Source organism: Heterodontus francisci, unplaced genomic scaffold (assembly GCF_036365525.1).
Source record: "Heterodontus francisci isolate sHetFra1 unplaced genomic scaffold, sHetFra1.hap1 HAP1_SCAFFOLD_316, whole genome shotgun sequence".
Classification (NCBI taxonomy): domain Eukaryota; kingdom Metazoa; phylum Chordata; class Chondrichthyes; order Heterodontiformes; family Heterodontidae; genus Heterodontus; species Heterodontus francisci.
Window position 1 is genome coordinate 530,796 of NW_027141189.1, and position 13,693 is coordinate 544,488.

The 13,693-nt window shown below is 44.7% G+C and overlaps 1 non-coding gene across 1 annotated transcript; it reads left to right on the forward strand.

The window, feature by feature from the left end:
* Window positions 1-11,864: 11,864 nt before the first annotated feature.
* On the forward strand, window positions 11,865-11,946 carry trnal-cag (transfer RNA leucine (anticodon CAG)). Its single transcript has one exon. It is a non-coding gene; the product is annotated as a tRNA-Leu (tRNA).
* Window positions 11,947-13,693: the final 1,747 nt, after the last annotated feature.

The window sequence follows — 13,693 nt, forward strand, 5'->3', positions numbered from 1 at the left end:
TAAAAACACCTGATGATCTCATTCTTGATCCCAATCTAGCCACCTCTTTCAAATGCATTTAATACACAGAATAATCCTGTAACAATGCCACGGTTACTTAAAACAATACCAAAAAAGACATGGTACAACTCATGTAAGACTGGAAGAGTAGACAATGAGGAGATTCCAAAAGTAAATTGCTGGAAAAGGACAGGTGGCTGTGTAACACACACAGTGAGAAGTAATACAGAGTACAGCAGCACAGCTAACAAAGAATTACACCATTAACAGCTGAGATACTGGCTTACCAGGAACTCCAATTGCTGCAAGTACAGGATAGTAAATAGATAGGATTTGAAAGATTACTGGATTTACCATTTCTGTGAGAAGCAGAGACTGCTTTTAGCCTGTACCCACAGCTCCAGCAGGCACTCGGAGCTGATTGATTCCAATGGGTCCTGACTTATACAAGGGGTGAGTCTCCACCGAAATGGTTATACTCCTAATCATTGCTATTAGTTATAGTCAACTGACAAACACATTACATCTGCAGTTTTGACTCTGATATAAATAAGGTGGTGGATAAAGCACAATCATTTCAATGTCAATTACATTTTCTTAGTAAGACTCGCTGGGGAATAAACCTGATATCTGTACTCATACTGGGCCGATGCTCCAATTATGAATGGAGTCTTTTAGATTTATTATTGAACTTGTTCACTCGTGCTGTTTATATTGTAAATGTAAATGTCTGCAGTGGACACTGAATCCAGGAACAAAAGCAACCCTGTTTCACTCTGTTCCTGTCTTTTCCCAGTTAAAATGTAAACTTTGAGTCACTGATTAGGTATCATTTCCAGGGTTACAGCCAAGAAACAACTGTGGATGATATTAGCGGACAGACACTCTCCACGTCCATTGGAGAGGCAGTCGTACAGTGATAATATCACTGGTCAAGTAATCGAGATGCCCAACATAATGGCCTGGGGACGGGGTACAAATCCCACAATGAAAGCGTCATAAAATAGAGGGAGTTCCCCCTCTTCGTATAAAGTGGGGAGAGCTCCGTCTTTCTGCATAAAGTGGAGGGAGCTGAAGGGCAGACGAGAGCGAGAAATGAACGCGAATGCAGAAATGGAGACAGGGATGAAATGAAAGACAGCGAGAGAGAGAATAAATAGTGAAATGAGACCTCGACATTCCGGTATTGGGGGTTTAGCGTAAGTGTTTTCGATGTGAATGTTGGATCAGTGTCTGATATTTTCAAACTACAGCGACATTCCAATCAAGGTAATGAGTTACAGACTCAAAAGTAACCAAGAAATAGTTCAAAGTACAGAGGGAGGGAGTGATGGTGGGAGAGAAAGACAGACAGAGTGGGATAGAGACAGAGGGAGCGAGAGAGAGAGAGAGAGACAGAGCTGAATAGAGAGAGCCAAAGGAAGAAACAGAGAGGGAGAGAGAGAATTAGAGAGGGCGGGAGATAGGGAGAAAGCGAGAGAGACAGATACAGAGGGAGAGAGACAGATACAGAGGTAGAAAGCGATAGAGAAAGAGAGGGAGAGAGCCAAACAGAGGGGGAAACTGAGACAGAGGAGAGAGAGAGAGGGCAGGATTACAGGAGAAAACATGCATCTAATAATGTTGCAAACAGATTTATTCAAAATTAAGTATGGCTGTGTGCAAGGACTAAATTTGAAAGAAAACACTGGGGGTTTGGTGTGAGTGTTTTGGGGACAGGTTTTGGACCAGTGTTTGACATTTTCAAACTGCGGTGATATTTCATGTTGTTGCAAAAATAGTATTAAACACTGACAAACTTTAGTATCAGGGGATAAGGGAGGCAGGGTGCAAAGTACTCATTTAGTGCTTCATTCCTGCCCTCTGTCTCTGTGCAGAGATCACGTTTAAGTCCCCATTCTGCCCCACAGATCTTCTTTATCACTTTTGCTCTTTGTATGTGTGTGGTCTTACGATCACCTGGTTCCTTGCTTGTATTAGAGGTCGCTGCTAGTTTTGAGATATTAAATGTGTAATTGCAAGAATTTCGAAAGATTACGGACCACCCAGGAAAAAAAATCAAAAATCTCTCCAAGAGTGTTTAACAGAGGCAGAGTTAGAAAAATGAAATCCATAAACCCACAGGATCTACGAGGGTCCATTGGGGACGAGTGACCACAACATGATAGATTTTTTCATTGAAATGGAGAGTGAAGTAGTTGAATCCGAAACTATCCTGAATCTAAACAAAGGAATCTACGAAGGTATGAGGTGAGAGTTGGCTATGATATTTTGGCGAACTTTATTGAACGTGTTGACAGTGGTTATGCAATGGATAATATTTAAAGAACGTGTGCATGAATTACAACAAATACTCATTCCTGTCTGGCGGAAAAATAAAACCAGAAAGGTGGCTCAACCGTGGCTTACAAAAGAAATGAGGGATAGTGTGTAATGCAAAGAGGAGGCACATGTGATTGACAGAAAAAAAGCAGCAAGTCTGATGATTGGGAGCAGTTTAGAATTCAGCAAAGGAAGACAAAGTGGTTGATTAAGAAGGGGAAAATAGATCGTAATCCTGTGGGGAACATAAAACTGACTGTAAAAGCCTCTATAAATATGTGAAGAGAAAAATATTAATGAAGTCGAATGTAGGTCCCTTACAGGCAGAAACGGAGGAAATTATAATGGGGAACAAAGTAATCGCAGAACAATTAAACACATAGTTTGGTTCTGTCTTCACAAAGGAGGATAGAAATACTGTCCCACAAATTTTATTGAACCAAAGGTATAATGAAAGGGAGAAACCGAAGGAAATCAGTTCAGTAAAAAAAAGAGCGAGTGAAATTAATCGGGTTAAAGGCTGACAAATCTGCAGTGCCTCATAATCTACATCCCAGAGTACTAAAGGAAGTGGCCCTGAAAATAATGGATGCATTGGTGGTCATCTGTCAAAATTCTATAGACTGGAGCAGTTCCTACAGATTGGAGGGTGGGAAATGTAAACCCACTTTTTTAAAAAAGGAGGGAGAGAAAACAACAGGGAAGTACATACCAGTTAGCTTTACATCAGTAGTGGGGAAAATGCTAAATCTCTTTTCAAGGATGTGTTAGCAGAACACCTGGAACGCATAAACAGGATTGGGCAAAGTCAGCATCGCTATACGAAAGGAAATCATGCTTAACAAATTTGCTGGAGTTTTTTCTTTTTTGAGAATGTAACTGGGAGAATATATAAGGGAGAACCAGTGGGTGTGCTGTATTTGGATTTTCAGAAGGCTTTTGAGAAGGCCCCACATAAGACGTTAGTGAGCAAAACTAAAGCACATGATGTGTGATGTACTGCCATGGATTGAGAATTGGTTGACAGACAGGAAACAGAGAGCAGTAATAATTGGGTCTTTTTCCGGGGGGCAGGCAGTGACTAGTGGGGTACCTCAGAGATTGGTGCTTTGGTCCCAGCTATTCACAATATGTATTAATGATTTGGCTGTGGAAACTAAATGCAACATTTCCACATTTGCAGATGACACAAAGCTAGGGAGGGGGTGGGTGTGGGGTGGGAGGGCGGGCGGGCGGGGTGGTGAGGGTGATGTGTACTGTGAGGTGGATGCAAAGAAGCTCCAGTGTGATTTGGACAAGTTGGGTGACTGGGCAAGTATATGGCAGATACAGTATTGTGGAAGTGAGCAGAAAGGCATGGCACTATGCTTAATGGGAAATATAGCCAAGTTAGGAATAGTAGCTTTGCTGAGCTTTGATTTTAAGTGGCAGAAACCACAATCAAATAGTTAAAAGTAAAGGCAGAGCGTGTGAGACAGTAAAGACTAGCCGACACTGATAATTGCAAGGACATCTGTTCTTTATGGCCTGAGTGTATGACTCCCTGTGGTTTGAAGTAGATGGACTCATATGAATCAAATGATGTCCATCCCTGTGTGAGTGATAAGAAATGCTAGGCCCCTCTTATCTTCGTGAACTGCCACTACTTGATGTTGCTGCAGACTGCACGAAACACTCAGGAATGTAAACCTAATAGAGATAGCAGGATGCGCCACAATTACTTGTCACAGGGTAGAGACAGACTCATGATCCATGTAGGGAGTGAGACCAGCATGGTTATTGATGATTCCTATGCTCTTGTTAATTAGCTTGCTTATCCGCTTTGTTTTATCTTGCTGGTACAAAACAATATTTTATTAGTAACAAGTATGTATTGAGAATGGAGTGTATTGTAACCTCAGTAACAGATGTACTGCATGTCACCACGTGGGTGAAGTCGAATTGTACCGCACTGATTGGTTAAACAAGGAGGTGTAGCATGAATCTTAATGTATAAACAGTAGTACCTGCATCACAAACTTCACTTACTCTGGGGGGGACCCGACAGACTCTGGTGGAGTCAGTGCCGCTGTTCTCAGAGTAAGTCCGCTGGCGACTGCGCAAATAAAGTAATTGATTTTACCTACACATCCGACTCAGTATATTTACTGAACCAGACTGAAGGCAAAAAGAACTCAGATTCACAGTATAACGTGGATAAATGTGACGTTATCCACTTTGGATGTAAAAACAGAAAGGCAAATAATTATCCGATTGATGATAGGTTGGAAAGGGGAAGGTGCAAGGAGACCCGGATGTCCTTGGACACCAGTGTTAAGAATATCGATATATTTCTTAATGCCAAAGGGATCAAGGGATATGGGGAGAAAGCAAGAACAGGGTAATGATTTAGACGATCAACCAGAATCTTATTTTGAAAGGTGAAGGGTCGAATGGCCTGCACCTGCTCCTATTTTCTATGTCTCTATTTTTCTTCCATTCCCTCCTTCCATACATTCCACTGATCTCCCTTCCCTTTCTCCCACAGTGCTCCTTCCACCTTCAGCACCCATATCCTCCTCTTTCCACACCCCTCCCTACCACAGCTTGAACATCCCTATATCCAAAGATTCCACACACCTCTGTCCCAACCTTCCATATTCCACCATTCTGCTCCATCCACATTCCAACATTCACACATTTGACATGCCTCCCTTCCCTTCCCTCCAGACCCATCTCCTTGTCGCTCCACAACCCTACCTCGTCCTCCTCCCACACCCTTTAATTCCCTTCTTCCACACCTCTCCCTGCCCATCTTACACAGCACATCTTCGCTTTGATCCACACCCCTCCCTTCCAAAAATACAGCACAACTCCCTCCTAAACTAACACATTCCTTCCTTCCCTCTTCCATCACCTTCCCTTCCCTTCTTCTGCAAACCTCCCATCCAATTGATATACACCCGCCCCCATTTTTTTCCCCGACCTTTCTTCGCTAACATCAACATTCCTGCCTTTCTCTCCTTCCACATTTCCCCCTCCAAACTCTGCTCGCCCCTAATTCTACACTGTCCATAACTCTAATGATCCTTTACCGGCACTCATCTATTTTCATCCTTCTTCAGCCCGACCATCACTTCTTGCCAAATCCATCCCTTTGCCTCCGTCTGTCCTCCCCATTCCACACCATTCACACACATATACTCTCCACATTACAATAAAAGCAAAATACTGCAGATGCTGGAAATCTGAAATAAAAACAAGAAATGCTGGAACCACTCAGCAGGACTGGCAGCATCTGTGGAAAGAAAAGCTGAGGTAACGTTTCGTGTCAGTGACCCTTCACCGGAACTGACAAATATTAGATGTGGCCTGGTCCAATCTAGACCTCCTTTGTTATCTCTTCCCCCACCCACACCTCACTTGCTTATAACCTGTGACTTTTCTAATATTTGTCAGTTCCGATGAAGGATCACTGACCCGAAACGTTAACTCTGCTTCTCTTTCCACAGATGCTGCCAGTCCTGCTGAGTGGTTCCAGCATTTCTTGTTTTTATTACTCTCCACATTATATGCTCTTCCTTTCCCCTTATTCCTCACTGCTCCCTTCCCAGTATTCCACATTCATCCATCCAAAGTTTCTGCACACCTCCCTCCCCACCTATCACTTTCCTTCCTCTCCTTCCACACCTTTCCCACCCCAACGTCAGGATTCCTTACTTCTCCACTTCCATGCCCCTCGCTCTGCACTTTACATACTTCTCCATTCCTGTCCTGCCACAGCCCTCCCTCTTCACCTTCCACATTCGGTCCTTTCCCTTCCTACCACACCCCTCCCTCTTCACATTCCACATTCTCTCCCTCCCTTCCTACCACACCCCTCCCTCTTCACCTTCCACATTCGGTCCGTCGCTTCCTACCACACCCCTCCATCTTCACCTTCCATATTCGGTCCTTCCCTTCCTACCACATCCCTCCCTCTTCACCTTCCACATTCGGTCCTTCCCTTCCTACCACACCTCTCCCTCTTCACCTTACACATTCCGTCCTTCCCTTCCAACCACACCCCTCCGTCTTCACCTTCCACAATCGGTCCTTCCCTTCCTATCACACCCCTCTGTCTTCACCTTCCACATTCGGTCCTTCCCTTCCTTCCACACCCATCCCTCTTCACCTTACACTTTCGGTCCTTCCCTTCCAACCACACCCCTCTGTCTTCACCTTCCACATTAGGTCCTTCCCTTCCGATCACAGCTCTCCCTCTTCACCTTCCACATTAGGTCCTTCCCTTCCTACCACACCCCTCCCTCTTCACCTTTCACATTAGTCCCTTCCCCATCTCTCATGCCTCTTCCTCTGCACTTCTCGAAACCCTCTCTTCCTCCCTTTCCCAAGCGTCACCCCCCACCTTCAGCATTCCTCCCTTGCTCTTTAGGCCAAGCCCCTCCCTCCGGAAATAGAACTCAACTTTGCACCCCTCTTACCAATCGTTATCATTCAAACCATCCACACCCTGCCTGCGACCTTCCAAAAGTCTTACTTTCTCCATTCAAAATCCCTCTCACTCCTCATCGACAGCATATTCCTTTCTCCATATAATCCGTCACTCCACCTCCGTCCACGTCCATCCCTTTCCCTCCATCCACATCCCTCCCTTTCCCTCCATCCGCATCCCTCCCTTTCCCTCCATCCTCGTCCGTCCCTTTACCTCCATTCGCATCTCTCCCTTTCCCTCCATCCAGATCGCTCCCTCCCCCTCCATCCACATCCCTCCCCTCCCCTACACCCACATCGCTCCCTTGCCCTCCACCAACATCCCTCCCTTCCTCACCATATACATCTATCCCTTCCCCTCAATACACATCCCTCCCTTCCCCTCCATCCAAATCCCTCCCTTCCAATCTCTGGGTCATTATCTCCAGATTACTGCCCGAGCCACGTGCAAATTGGTTTAGGGATAAAAACAATTAGGGAAATAAACACGTGGCTAAGGGAGTGGTGTAGGAAAGAGGGGTTCCATTTCATGGGGCATTGGCATCAGTTTTGGTACGGGGGCGATCTGTACCGATGGGACGGTCTCCACCTGATGCGATTTGGAACCAGTGTTCTAGCGAAAAGAGTAAATGGGTGGTCTCTAGGACTTTAAACAAGTGAGTCGGGGGGAAGGGAAAGGGAAAACGACAGGGAGTATGATGATAAATAAAACGGTAAGCAGCAGGTTAACATGCGTGCAGGAGGGTTTAAGTTCAATGCAGACTATGAAAGAAGCAGAATGGAAGGATAACTCAGGAGTTATTATTAGAGATGTTGGAAATCATGAGGGTAAGAAAGCTAGCATAAAGGCACTTTACCTGAATGCTCGTAGCATTTGTAACAAGGTTGATGAGTTAACGGCACAAATCATCGCAAATGAATATGAGTTGGTAGCCATTACGGAGACATGGTTACAGGTTGGTCACGACTGGAAGTTAAATATCCAGGGGTACCAGACTATTCGGAAGGACAGACAGGAAGGTAAGGGAGGTGGTGTAGCTCTGATATTCAACCACGACATCAGGGCGGTGCTGAGAGATGATATAGGTTCTATGGAGAATGAGGTTGAATCCATTTGGGTGGAAATTAGAAACTCTAAGAAGAAAAAGTCACTGATAGGCGTAGACTATGGGCCACCAAATAATAACATCACATTGGGGCGGGCAATAAACAAAGAAATAACTAATGCCTGTAAAAATGGTAAGGCAATCATTATGGGGGATTTTATGTTACATGTGGATTGGTCTAACCAGCTCAGTCAGGGTAGCCTTGAGGAGGAGTTCGTTGAGTGTATCCGTGATAGTTTTCTTGAACAGTATGTAATGGAACCGACGAGGGAGCAAGCTATCCTAGATCTAGTCCTGTGTAATGAGACAGGAATAATTAATGACCTCATAGTTAGGGATCCTCTTGGAAGGAGTGATCACAGTATGGTTGAATTTAGAACACAGATGGAGAGTGTGAAGATAAAATCCAATACCAGGGTCCTGCGCTTGAACAAGGGGGACGACAATAGAATGAGGGAGGACTTGGCTAAAGTAGACTGGAAACAAAGATTTTATGGTGGGACAGTTGACGAGCAGTGGAAGACTTTCAAAGCAATTTTTCAAAGTGCTCAGCAGAAGTATATTCCAGTGAAAAGGAATGACTGGAAGAAAAGGGGTAATCTGCCATGGGTGTCCAAGGAAATAAGGGAGGCTATCCAATTGAAAGAGAAGGCATACAAACTGGGCAAAAACAGCATGAAATTAGTAGATTGGGAAAACTTTACAGGTCAACAGAAAGCCACAAAAAGAGCTATTAAGAAAAGTAAGATAGAACATGAGAAAAAAATAAACGAGCACAGAATATAAAGACAGATGGCAAACGTTTCTAGAAATATATAAAACGAAAAAGAGTGGCTAAAGTAAACGTTGGTCCTTTAGAGGATGAGAAGGGGAATTTAGTTATGGGATATGTTGAAATGGCTGAGGCATTGAACAGGTATTATGTATTGGTCTTCACAGTGGAGGACACTAATAACATGCCAGTAATTGACAATGAGTCGAACGTAGGTGAGGACCTGGAAACAATCATTATTACGGAAGAGGTAGTGTTGGGCAAGCTAATGGAGCTAAGGATTGATAAGTCTCCTGGCCCTGATGGAATGCATCCCAGGGTACTAAAAGAGATGGCGGGAGAAATAGCAGGTGCACTGGCGGTAATTTTCCAGAATTCGCTGGACTCTGGGGTATTCCCAGCAGATTGGAAAACAGCAGATGTGACGCCACTGTTTCAAAAGGTAGGTAGACAAAAGATGGGGAGATATAGACCGGTTAGCTTAACCTCTGTAGTGGGGAAGATGCTTGAGTCCATTATCAAGGAAGAAATAGCATGGCATCTCGAAGGAAATTGTCCCGTTGGGCAGACGCAGCATTGGTTAATGGGTTCATGCTTGACAAATCTTTTGGAATTCTATGAAGACATTACGAGCAAGGTGGACAATGGGGACCCAGTGGATGTGGTGTACCGAGATTTCTAAAAGGCCTTCGACAAGGTGCCGCACAAGAGGCTGCTGCATAAGGTAAGGATGCATGGCGTTAGGGGTAAAGTATTAGCATGGATAGAGGATTGGTTGACTAACAGGAGGCAGAGAGTGGGGATAAATGAGTGCTATTCTGGCTGGCAATCAGTCACTAATGGTGTGCCTCAGGGATCGGTGTTGAGACCGCAATTATTTACAATTTATATAGATGATTTGGAGTTGGGGAGCACGTGTAAGGTGTCAAAGTTTGCAGATGACACTAAGATGAGTGGCAGAGCAAAGTGTGCAGATGACTGTGAAACCTTGCAGAGGAACATAGATACATTGAGTGAGTGGGCAAAGGTCTGGCAGATGGAATACAATGTTAATAAATGTGAAGTCATTCATTTCGGTCGGAGTAACAGTAAAAAGGATTATTACTTGAATGGTAAAAAGTTGAAGCATGCTGCTATGCAGAGGGACCTGTGTGTCCTTGTGCATGAATCGCAGAAGGTTGGTCTGCAGGTACAGCAAGTAATTAGGAATGCAAATGGAATTTTGTCCTTCATTGCTAAAGGGATTGAGTTTAAAAGCAGAGAGGTTGTGTTGCAGCTGTATAAGGTACTGGTGAGGCCGCACCGAGAGTACCGTGTGCAGATTTGGTCTCCTTACTTGAGAACGGATGTACTGGCACTGGAGAGGGTGCAGAGGAGGTTCACTAGGTTGATTCTGGAATTGAGGGGGTTGGCTTATGAGGAGAGACTGAGTAGATTAGGATTATATTCATTGGAATTCAGAAGAATGAGGGGGATCGTGTAGAAACATGTAAAATTATGAAGGGAATAGATAAGATACAAGTAGAGAAGAAGTTTCCACTGGCAGGTGAAGCTAGGACAAGAGGGCATAGCATCAAGATTAGAAGGAGCAGATTTAGGACTGAATTAGGAAGGAACTTCTTCACCCAGATGGTTGTTAATCTATGGAATGGCTTGCCCAGTGACGTAGTTGACGCTACTTCAGTAAACGTGTTTAAAGCTAAGGTAGATCTTTTTGAACAATAAGGGAACTAAGGGATACGGTGAGAAAGCGGGTACGTGGACCTGAGTCCACGAAAAGATCAGCCATGATCTTATTGAATGGCGGAGCAGGCTCGAGGGGCCGGACGACCTACTCCTTCTCCTAGTTCTTATGTTCCCACCTTCAACACCTTCACTGTCTCTCCTTCCATACCTCTCCCTTCAGCTGCTCCACAACCCTATCTGTGCCCTTCAATAATCCTCCTTTCCCTAATCCCAACCATGCCATTTCTGTCCTTGCACATCCAAGCTACTGACAACTACTTCCTCCTCCTTCCACATCCCGTCTTTCCACTTCTTCCACATCCCACGTTTCCACTCATTCCACATTCCTCCCTTCCACTTCGTCCACATTCCTATTTGCCCTCCTCTCCATTCCAGTAAACCTTCCCTGTGTGAATTCCAGTTGGGAGGATATCCCCTCTCATCCTCATTTAGGACGACATTATAACATGACATTCTGTCCTCGGCCTTGTGTTATTTATATCGGTGTGTGTTGTGGACGGACTTTTTCTCTCCGACAAGAGGGCTGGCCAGCGGATGTGATGTACAAGACAGTCATATTTGAAAGGATAGCTCTGATCCCAGTTCCTGGTTCTTTGCGAGCGGTGATAATTAGCAGAAGTAATTTGTACAACGGCATCAGGGTTGCCTGGAACATTATCGTTGTTTTAACCCTCAGAAAGTGGATTGAATATATCAGGGTGCCCGGTCCTGAAGAAATGAAGCAACGTCTGAGCACCAAGGATGTGAAGTCGTGTCTGGACCCAGAGATGTGAACTGGTCTCTGGAATACCAGGATGTGAACCACTGTCGGTCGCCGAGGATGTAACAATGCGCCTTGGTTCCGAGGATGTGACCAAGATTTTTGGGTCACGAGATTGTGAAGCAGCGTCTGAGCCCCGAGGATGGGCACCAATGGATATTCCCCGAGGATGTGACACAGTGTCTGCAGCCGGAGGGTGTCAGCAAGTTTCTTGTTCAGTTTCAGTGACCCTTTGGCAAATGTCTGGGAAACTGGGAGTTTGCACTGTGCGAACCCAATATTTTTCATTCCATTTATGAACACTGGGTCTTGAAAGGGACCACTGAAGTAGTAAAGGAAATTGTTTCTTTCCCCGTTGAACCTCCCTGGTGCCCCTTCCTTTTCCCTGCAAATTCCATCTCGCAGGCCCGCATCAGATCCTCGACCACAACAGGCCGCAGTGGCTCAGCTCCACTGTTAAACTGTGCTCTGAGGTCAAGGTCCAGATGAGCCCTGAACTGAGGGGCTGCAAAACTGTGACACATCCAATTATGAGGACTTTGCTGCTTGGAACAAACAAAGTAAGACAGCAATGTAACCAATACCCAAGTACAGACCACCACACCGCCACCTTTATGGTTTATGGAATAATAGGACTCGGATGCAAGATTCTTTCACGTGTTGGCAAAAGGCACAGTACAGCTGTGGTTGCATGGTCGAGTGGTCGAAGGCGCTGAATTCAGGCTCCAAACCCGTGCGGGACGTGGGTTCGAATCCCACTGCGGCCACCGTTTTGTGAGGCGGCCTCAGAAGCTTGTGAAAAACAAAAGCAGCATTTAGTAAACTGCGTTTCATCAAAAATGTCCTTATTTCATGAGTAATAAAGACAGAAAGGTCTGGAAATACTCAGCAGGTCAGGCAGCATCTGTGGAGATAGATGCCGAGTTAACATTGCAGGTCTCTGACCTTCTGAAGGAACGTCACGGATCTGAAACGTTAACTCTGCTTCTTATGCAGACATGCAAACACATGAGTTTGGAGCATGAGTAGGCCACACAGCCCATCGAGCCTGCTCCGTCATTGAATAAGTTCGTTGCTGAACTGATTACTCCACATTTCCACCTATCCCCGATAACCTTTCACCCACTTGTTTATCAGGAATCTATCTACCTCTGCCTTAAAAATAATGAAAGACACTGCCTCCACCGCCTTTTGAGGAAGAGAATTCCAAAGACTCACGGTCCTCTGAGAGAAGAAAAAATCTCCTCATCTCTGTCTTAAATGGGCGACCCTTAATCTTAAAGCAGTGACCACTAGTTCTAGATTATCTCACAAAGGAAGACATCCTTTCCACATCCACCCTGTCAAGACTCCTCAGGATCAAGCTGCTTGTTACTCTTCTCAATTCCAGCGGATGCAACCCTAGCCTGTCCAATCTTTCCTCATTGGACAGCCCGCCCTTTGCAAGGAATAGTCCAGTCAACCTTCTCTGTCCTGCCTCCAACGCATCTACATCCTTCTTTTAAAAAGGTAACTAGTACTGTAGACAGTACTCCAGATGTGGTCTCACCAATGCCCTGAATAGCTGAAGCATAACCTGCTGCTTTAGTATTAAAGTTCCCTCGCAATAAATGATGGCATTATATTAGCTTTCCAAATTAAATGCTGCACCGGTATACTAATCTTGTGCGATTCAATCACTGGGTCACCCAGATCCCTGTGCATGTCAGAGCTCTGCAATCTCTCACCATCACATTTGTCTACATTATACTCCATTTGCCAGATTTTTGCCCACTCACTTAACCTATCTAGATTGCTTTATAGTCTTCTTATGTCCTCTTCACAAGTTACTTTCTTACCTATCTTTGTGTCAGCAGAAACTTTGGCAACCAGACCTTCAGTCCCTTCATCTGATTAATTTATATAAGTTGTAAAATGGTGAGGCACCAGCACAGATCCCTGTGGCACATGACTCGTTACATCTTGCCAATCATAAAATACGCATTCATGCCTACTTTCTGTTTCCTGTAGCCAGTCAATCTTCTATCCATGCCAATATGTTATCCCCCACACAATTAGCTTTTTATTTCTTGCAATAAGCTTTGATGTGGCAACTTGTCAAATGCCTTCTGGAAATTTAAGTATAATGCATCCACCGGTTCACTTTCATCCAGAGCACTTGGAACTCCCTCAAAAAGCTCCAATAAATCGGTTTAATATGGTTACCCTTTCACAAAGCAATGTGGACTGTGCCTGATTTCCTTAAATTATTCGAAGTGCCCTGCTAGAACGTCTTTAATAATAGCTTCTCACAGTTTCCCTAAGACAGATGTTAAGCCAACTGGCCTGTAATTTCCTGCTTTCTGTCTCCGTCCCTTTTTCATGAAATGAGTTACATTCGATATTTTGCAATCTACGGAACCTTCCCCGAATTTGGAAAATTAAGACCAACACATCAACAATCTCACTGGCCACTTATTTTAAGACACTAGGATGACGTCTGTCATAACCGAGGGAGTGTCAGCCCGCAGCTCC